At 43.8% G+C, this 8043-nt stretch overlaps 1 protein-coding gene across 1 annotated transcript in view; it reads right to left on the minus strand.

Moving 5' to 3' along the window:
* Positions 1 to 7677, minus strand: part of LOC121563804 (numb-like protein) — a 68255-nt gene extending 60578 nt beyond the window's left edge. The window contains exon 1 of the mRNA XM_041875515.2: positions 7365 to 7677. The gene's annotated coding sequence lies outside the window, so the exon portion shown is untranslated. The remainder of the gene's footprint in view (positions 1 to 7364) is intronic.
* Positions 7678 to 8043: the final 366 nt, after the last annotated feature.

The following is an 8043-nucleotide window of genomic DNA, read 5'->3' on the forward strand; positions in this document are numbered from 1 at the left end:
TAAGGCTGTAACGTAACAACATGTGGGAAAAGTCAAGGGGTCTGAATACAATTAACTAGGTATTGAGTACTCTAATGAAAATGACACAATAGCCTGAATGCAATTAACTAGGTAGAAAACCAATCACTCAACTTAGCATATAGGCACAGAGAAGATCAGAAAGTCCTGATGTACGAATGTCTGTGTACAAAATTGTGGGCCACAGCAGCTGACAGAAATACAAATTGAGGAAGACAAGAGAATCTTCTGGCTCAAAGCTATGCACACGTTGATGTAATCATTTCCAATGACCTGAGGATTTTTCTGTCGGGCAGAGAGAGAACAGGAGACAAATAGTTTTTTTTCCCCTGTTGGCTAATTCCCATCTCTCTCTTTTTTATTTATTTGTATTTTTTTCACCTTTATTTAACCAGGTAAGCAAGTTGAGAACAAGTTCTCATTTACAACTGCGACCTGGCCAAGATAAAGCAAAGCAGTGTGATAAAAACAACAACACAGAGTTACATATGGGGTAAACAAAACATAAAGTCAAAAATACAACAGAAAATATATATACAGTGTGTGCAAATGTAGCAAGTTATGGAGGTAAGGCAATAAATAGGCCATAGTGCAAAATAATTACAATTTAGTATTAACACTGGATTGATACAGTTGAAGTCGGAAGTTTACATACACTTAGGTTGGAGTCATTAAAACTCGTTTTTCAACCACTCCACACATTTCTTGTAAACAAACTATAGTTTTGGCAAGTCTGTTAGGACATCTACTTTGTGCATGACACATGTAATCTTTCCAACAATTGTTTACAGACAGATTATTTCACTTATAATTCACTGTATCACAATTCCAGTGGGTCAGAAGTTTACATACACTAAGTTGACTGTGCCTTTAAGCAGCTTGGAAAATTCCAGAAAATGATGTCATGGCTTTAGAAGCTTCTGATAGGCTAATTGAGATCATTTGAGTCAATTGGAGGTGTACCTGTGGATGTATTTCAAGGCCTACCTTCAAACCCAGTGCCTCTTTGCTTGACATCATGGGAAAATCAAAAGAAATCAGCAAAGACCTCAGTAAAACAAGTGTAGACCTCCACAAGTCTGGTTCATCCTTGGGAGCAATTTCCAAATGCCTGAAGGTACCACGTTCATCTGTACAAACAATAGTACGCAAGTATAAACACCATGGGACCACGCAGCTGTCATACCGCTGAGGAAGGAAACGGGTTCTGTCTCCTAGAGATGAACGTACTTTGGTGCAGAAATTGCAAATCAATCCCAGAGCAACAGCAAAGGACTTTGTGAAGATGCTGGAGGAAACAGGTACAAAAGTATCTATATCCACAGTAAAACGAGTCCTATATTGACATTACCTGAAAGGCCGCTCAGCAAGGAGAAGCCACTGCTCCAAAACCGCCATAAAAAAGCCAGACTACGGTTTGCAACTGCACATGGGGACAAAGATCGTACTTTTTGGAGAAATGTCCTCTGGTCTGATGAAACAAAAATAGAACTGTTTGGCCATAATGACCATCGTTATGTTTGGAGGAAATAGGGGGTACTTGCAAGCCGAAGAACACCATCCCAACCGTGAAGCACGGGGGTGGCAGCATCATGCTGTGGGGGTGCTTTGCTGCAAGAGGGACTGGTGCACTTCACAAAATAGATGGCATCATGAGGAAGGAATATTATCTGGATATATTGAAGCAACATCACAAGACATCAGTCAGGAAGTTAAAGCTTGGTCGCAAATGGGTCTTCCAAATGGACAATGACTCCAAGCATACTTCCAAAGTTGTGGCAAAACGGCTTAAGGACAACAAAGTGAAGGTATTGGAGTGGCCATCACAAAGCCCTGACTTCAATCCTATAGAACATTTGTGGGCAGAACTTAAAAAGTGTGTGCGAGCAAGGAGGCCTACAAACCTGACTCAGTTACACCAGCTCTGTCAGGAGGAATGGGCCAAAAGTCACCCAACTTATTGTGGGAAGCTTGTGGAAGGCTACCCGAAACGTTTGACCCAAGTTAAACAATTTAAAGGTATTGCTACAAAATACTAATTGAGTGTATGTAAACTTCTGACCCACTGGGAATGTGATGAAATAAATAAAAGCTGAAATAAATCATTCTCTCTACTATTATTCTGACATTTCACATTCTTAAAATAAAGTGGTGATCCTAACTGACCTAAGACAGGGAATATTTTAAAGGATTAAATGTCAGGAATTGATTGTATGTAAACTTCCGACTTCAACTGTAGATGTGCAAGAAAAGATGTGCAAATAGAGATACTGGGGTGCAAATGAGCAAAATAAATAACAATATGGGGATGAGGTAGTTGGGTGGGCTAATGTCAGATGGGCTGTGTACAGGTGCAGTGATTGGTAAGGTGCTCTGACAACTGATGCTTAAAGTTAGTGAGGGAGATAAGAGTCTCCAGCTTCATCGATTTTTGCAGTTCGTTCCAGTCATTGGCAGCAGAGAACTGGAAGGAATGGCGGCCAAAGGAGGTGTTGGCTTTGGGGATGACCAGTGAGATATACCTGCTGGAGTGCATACTACGGGTGGGTGTTGCTATGGTGACCAATGAGCTAAGATAAGGCGGGGATTTGCCTAGCCGTGATTTATAGATGACCTGGAGCCAGTGGGTTTGGCAACGAATATGTAGTGAGGACCAGCCAACAAGAGCGTACAGGTCACAGTGGTGGGTAGTATATGGGGCTTTGGTGACAAAACGGATGGCACTGTAATAGACTACATCCAATTTGCTGAGTAGAGTGTTGGAGGCTATTTTGTAAATGACAACGCCAAAGTCAAGGATTGGTAGGATAGTCAGTTTTACGAGGGCATGTTTGGCAGCATGAGTGAAGGAGGCTTTGTTGCGAAATAGAAAGCCGATTCTAGATTTAACTTTGGATTGGAGATGCTTAATGTGAGTCTGGAAGAATAGTTTACAGTCTAACCAGACACCTAGGTATTTGTAGTTGTCCACATACTCTAGGTCAGACCCGCCGAGAGTAGTGATTCTAATCGGGTGGGCGGGTGCCAGCAGCGTTCGAATGAAGAGCATGCATTTAGTTTTACTAGTGTTTAAGAGCAGTTGGAGGCTACGGAAGGAGTGTTGTATGGCATTGAAGCTTGTTTGGAGGTTTGTTAACACAGTGTCCAATGAAGGGCCAGATGTATACAAAATGGTGTCGTCTGCGTAGAGGTGGATCTGAGAGTCACCAGCAGCAAGAGCGACATCATTGATAAACACAGAGAAAAGAGTCGGCCTGAGAATTTAACCCTGTGGCACCCCCATAGTAGGTCCAGACAACAGGCCCTCCGATTTGACACATTGAACTCTATCTGAGAAGTAGTTGGTGAACCAGGCGAGGCATCATTTGAGAAACCAAGGCTCTTTAGTCTGCCAATAAGAATGCGGTGGTTGACAGAGTCGAAAGCCTTGGCCAGGTCGATGAAGACGGCTGCACAGTACTGTCTATTATCGATTGCGGTTATAATATCGTTTAGGACCTTTAGCGTGGCTGAGGTGCACCCATGACCAGCTCGTAAACCGGATTGCATAGCGGAGAAGGTACGGTGGGATTCGAAATGGTCATTGATCTGTTTGTTAACTTGACTTTCAAAAACTTTCGAAAGGCAGGGCAGGATGGATATAGGTCTGTAACAGTTTGGATCTAGAGTGTCACCCCCTTTGAAGAGGGGGATGACCGCGGCAGCTTTCCAATCTCTGGGGATCTCAGATGTTACGAAAGAGAGGTTGAACAGGCTAGTAATAGGGGTTACGACAATTTTGGCTGCTAATTTTAGAAAGAAAGGGTCCAGATTGTCTAGCCCAGATAATTTGTAGGGGTCCAGATTTTGCAGCTCTTTCAGAACATCAGCTATCTGAATTCGGGTGAAGGAGAAGCGGGGGGAGGGGGGGGGGCATGGGCTGGTGGCCGGGGTAGTGGTAGCCAGGTGGAAACCATGGCCAGCCGTAGCAAAATGCTTATTGAAATACTTGATTATTGTAGATTTATCAGTGGTGATAGTGTTTCCTAGCCTCAGTGCAGTGGGCAGCTGGGAGGAGGTGCTCTTATTCTCCATGGACTTTACAGTGTCCCAAAACGTTTTGGAGTTAGTGCTACAGGATGCACATTTCTATTTGAAAAAGCTAGCCTTTGCTTTCCTAACTGCTTGTGTATATTGGTTCCTGACTTCCCTGAAAAGTTGCATATCGCGGGGGCTATTCGATGCTAATGCAGTACGCCACAGGATGTTTTTGTGCAGGTCAAGGGCAGTCAAGTCTGAGGAGAACCAGGGGCTATATCTGTTCTTAGTTCTGAATTTTTTGAATGGGGCATGCTTATTTAAGATTGAGAGGAAAGCACTTTTAAAGAACAACCAGGCATCCTCTACTGACGGAATGAGATCGATATCCATCCAGGATACCTGGGCCAGGTCAATTAGAAAGGACAGCTCGCTAAAGTGTTTTAGGGAGCGTATGACAGTGATGAGGGGTGGTCTTTGACCGCGGACCCGTTACGGACGCAGGCAATAAGGCAGTGATCGCTGAGATCCTGGTTGAAGACAGCGGAGGTGTATTTAGAGGGTAAATTAGTCAGGATGATATCTATGAGGGTGCCCATGTTTACGGATTTAGGGTTGTACCTGGTAGGTTCCTTGATAATTTGTGTGAGATTGAGGGCATCTAGTTTGGATTGTAGGATGGCCGGGGTGTTAAGCATATCACAGTTTAGGTCACCAAGCAGTACGAACTCTGAGGATAGATGGGGGGCAATCAATTCACATATGGTGTCCAGGGCACAGCTGAGGGGGGTCTGTAGCAAGCGGCAACAGTGAGAGACATTTCTGGAAAGGTGGATTTTTAGAAGTAGGAGCTCAACTGTTTGGGCACAGACCTCTCTCTCTCTCTCTCCCTCCCTCTTTCTTCTGTGATTAATTCAGCCACCCAAAAAAGACTTCTATAACTAATGCTAGGTTATTAGTGGAGCGTAGTCCCTTTCACACAGACTCAGAGTACAAACATGGCAATTGTCAAGAGGCTGACAAAAATAGCACATCACAAAGTGACTTCCTTTAGTAACCTATATATCACTGGGCTGGTTTCAGAGACAAAAAAGGCACCTCCCATGTTCTCGACTGGAAGTTACAAGGCCCAAACCCTAAACAGTATATTCAAACACTGCCGGTCAGAGTGGCGTGGAAGTTCAGCCCGTTGTTTAGCAGTCACACCCTGATTATCACAAAGGGAACAACGCCCTCCGCTGCCGGCTGCCGCTCAGCTTGCCACTGATTGGATGACCTTTGACCCCCTCCCTTTGTGGGCCCAGCTGGCCTATCCCTCCGTGTGTCCGTCTGGCTAACAAAAGGGTGCCAACTTTAAACACTGCAATCTAACTAAAAGGGAGGGGAAACGGTTTGGGGGAGATGAGAGGTTGCCAGGCAATCAGTTGCTCATTCAACTGTACATGCTCCTCACCCAAATCCTCAACCATTTCTTACTGCGCTGCATTAAAATGGGCTGACACCAGCCAAGACAATAGGCCTAAGTTTAAAGTCAATGTACCACAGTGCTGCACCCAGGTCAGACCCAGCCCAGCCCTGGAGAGTCCTGCCCATGCAGCTGTCTAGCTATCCATGCAGGTGGTCCTGGGTCCTGGGCTGAGCCACACTGTCCCCATGTTAATGCTCGGCATGTGACACCAAGGAGGGGAAACCATAACACTCAGAGGCAAACAGACTGACAGACCCCAGAAATAACATGACTCGCTGTGCTCAAGAATGTAAGGTATGCAAACAAGACACATGTAAAAATGTTAATGCACTGTTGTTTATCGATACATTATATGCATACCTATATGTCAACTAAAGCAATTAAACAGCTTTTTTATTTTAAATTACAAATACATAGGGTACTCAAGAGATCATTCCTAGGGTTGCTTTGCACATAGGATGGTGGGGGTATTTCACGGGTGGGTGGCTTTGATGTAAAACTTGTCTAGAGTTGTCAACACTGGCCTCAAGGAGTCCTTGGGAAGATCTCAATTGCATACTCCTCGAGAGGGGAGGGACCTCTGGCTTTCTCATCCAATGGGTTTTGAGAAGGAGACGAGGAGAGAGGAGAGAGGACGCGGGGACTATGCAATTGAGATCTACCCATTCTCTGTCTCAGGGCGGAGTAACAGATCAATACAGCACATAAGCACCACCTGTCAATTTATTACATTCATTGATTCCTTTCAGACGGGCTGTTAAGTCACATATTTTGCCTAATGGTGACAACACAGCCCCAACTGCAGGGTGCATAAGTATGGCCATGGGATGACAAGAAACTTGAATGCCTGCTACAGTATGATGCATCCTCATCATCATCCCCAGCCTCAATAATCATTGGTTTCTAACAAGAGGATGAGTGAATAGTGTGGGGGACATCTGGGGTCAATGACTGGACGCTGGTCTGGACACATATCTCAGCCATCCTACCAGAGTATCAGAACCCGCAAGTCATTGTGTCATAGTATTACCATAGCGTTAGGCTTACAAACCAGTGAAACCAGTCATTTATTCTGCATAACGATAGTGTCGATCCCTCCATACCGGCCCTGGCATGAGGTCTTTCTTCACCCATTCCCATATGGCCGGAAGGAAGGTCCACAGAACTGATGTGCTTTATAGCCTTCCATTACAATAGGATACAGTAGCCAAACTACACTTCCTTTCAGCCGCACCTATACTATTCCAGTTGACTGTTCACTTCGCCATATCAAAGGATGCGGACAGCTAGCATACATGAGAGTACAAGGTGGTTCATTGCAGGCATGCGTCGTATAAAAATGCAGGGCGCGTTTTTGAAATGTATTACTGTAGAGATGAATAGGCAAAAACTACTGCCGCACAGAACACGACAGAATGTGGGTATATAGCTATATTACACCGGACACAGATATTTCATAGTTTACCTTTCAATAAAACCAAGATCATGTTTCCACACCACAAGCAGAATACAATGGTATACATCTGACTCAGAACGTAATGATTCGACAATGCAGAGGGGCTTGTAAGGGTGGTCTTGATTTAACCATATGGTACTGCAGACACTGCAATTCATTTAACATAATACATGCATATAAATAGCCTATTTCAAAATATTGTTTGTGCAGTTATTTTTCTATAGATCTGAATTGTTTCATCTCTTGTTCCTACTAATTGATCCCATTTCTTGGATTTGAAAACGAAGAAGACTTCCGAGACATCCACGCGCGGAGATTAATTCATTATTAACCATTAAAAATCAACAAAACATCAAGTCCCCATAAATAACGGTATGGGGTATAGGGAATTTAGAGTGAACTCACCAATGAGAAGAGTGAATAATTGTGTGAGTACGTGCCGCCTTTTGTGTAATCCAATCCCAACGAAATATGGAAGAACATGTAATTTCAGAATGTCTTCATGAACATTGGATGGAGCGATGATGCGATGTGGGCAAGTGGTCTTCTTGATGTAAATACTTGTACGAGTCAATCAATCCGCTTATAATAAAATAAAACAAAAAAACAATACGAGCAGTAAACGATTTCTTTCAATTTTTTGTAATCTTTATGCCTTAGTTGACTGTGCAGTTACTGTCGTACAGATTGGGTTCCTCTCCCAACTCCACTCGCCCTGCCTTCTGAGCGAGCCTATTGGCACAGACGCCCGGACATGCAAATTTCCTCTACCCATTGATGTTTTACAAAAACACCACGGACCTATGTTTCAGACACTCTACAGCGCCACCGTGTGGTTGTATAACTCCAAAAAGTGACCACACGATTGCCACTGAAGTGACAGCTCTTTTCTTTCAAGTTGGATTATAGTAAACCTAAATTGGTATTGAAGACTAAAATAAATGTGCTTTAAATTGACAAAGTTGTTCTTGTCAGGCAGAAGATGCCATGATGTTCTGGCTTCAAGATTGTGGATGAGAATCTACTAAATGGCTGATGTGTGGGGAGAGAGGGCATTTCAACACAACAGCTCGGTAATACTCTG

This window comes from Coregonus clupeaformis, chromosome 5 (genome assembly GCF_020615455.1).
Source record: "Coregonus clupeaformis isolate EN_2021a chromosome 5, ASM2061545v1, whole genome shotgun sequence".
Lineage (NCBI taxonomy): Eukaryota > Metazoa > Chordata > Actinopteri > Salmoniformes > Salmonidae > Coregonus > Coregonus clupeaformis.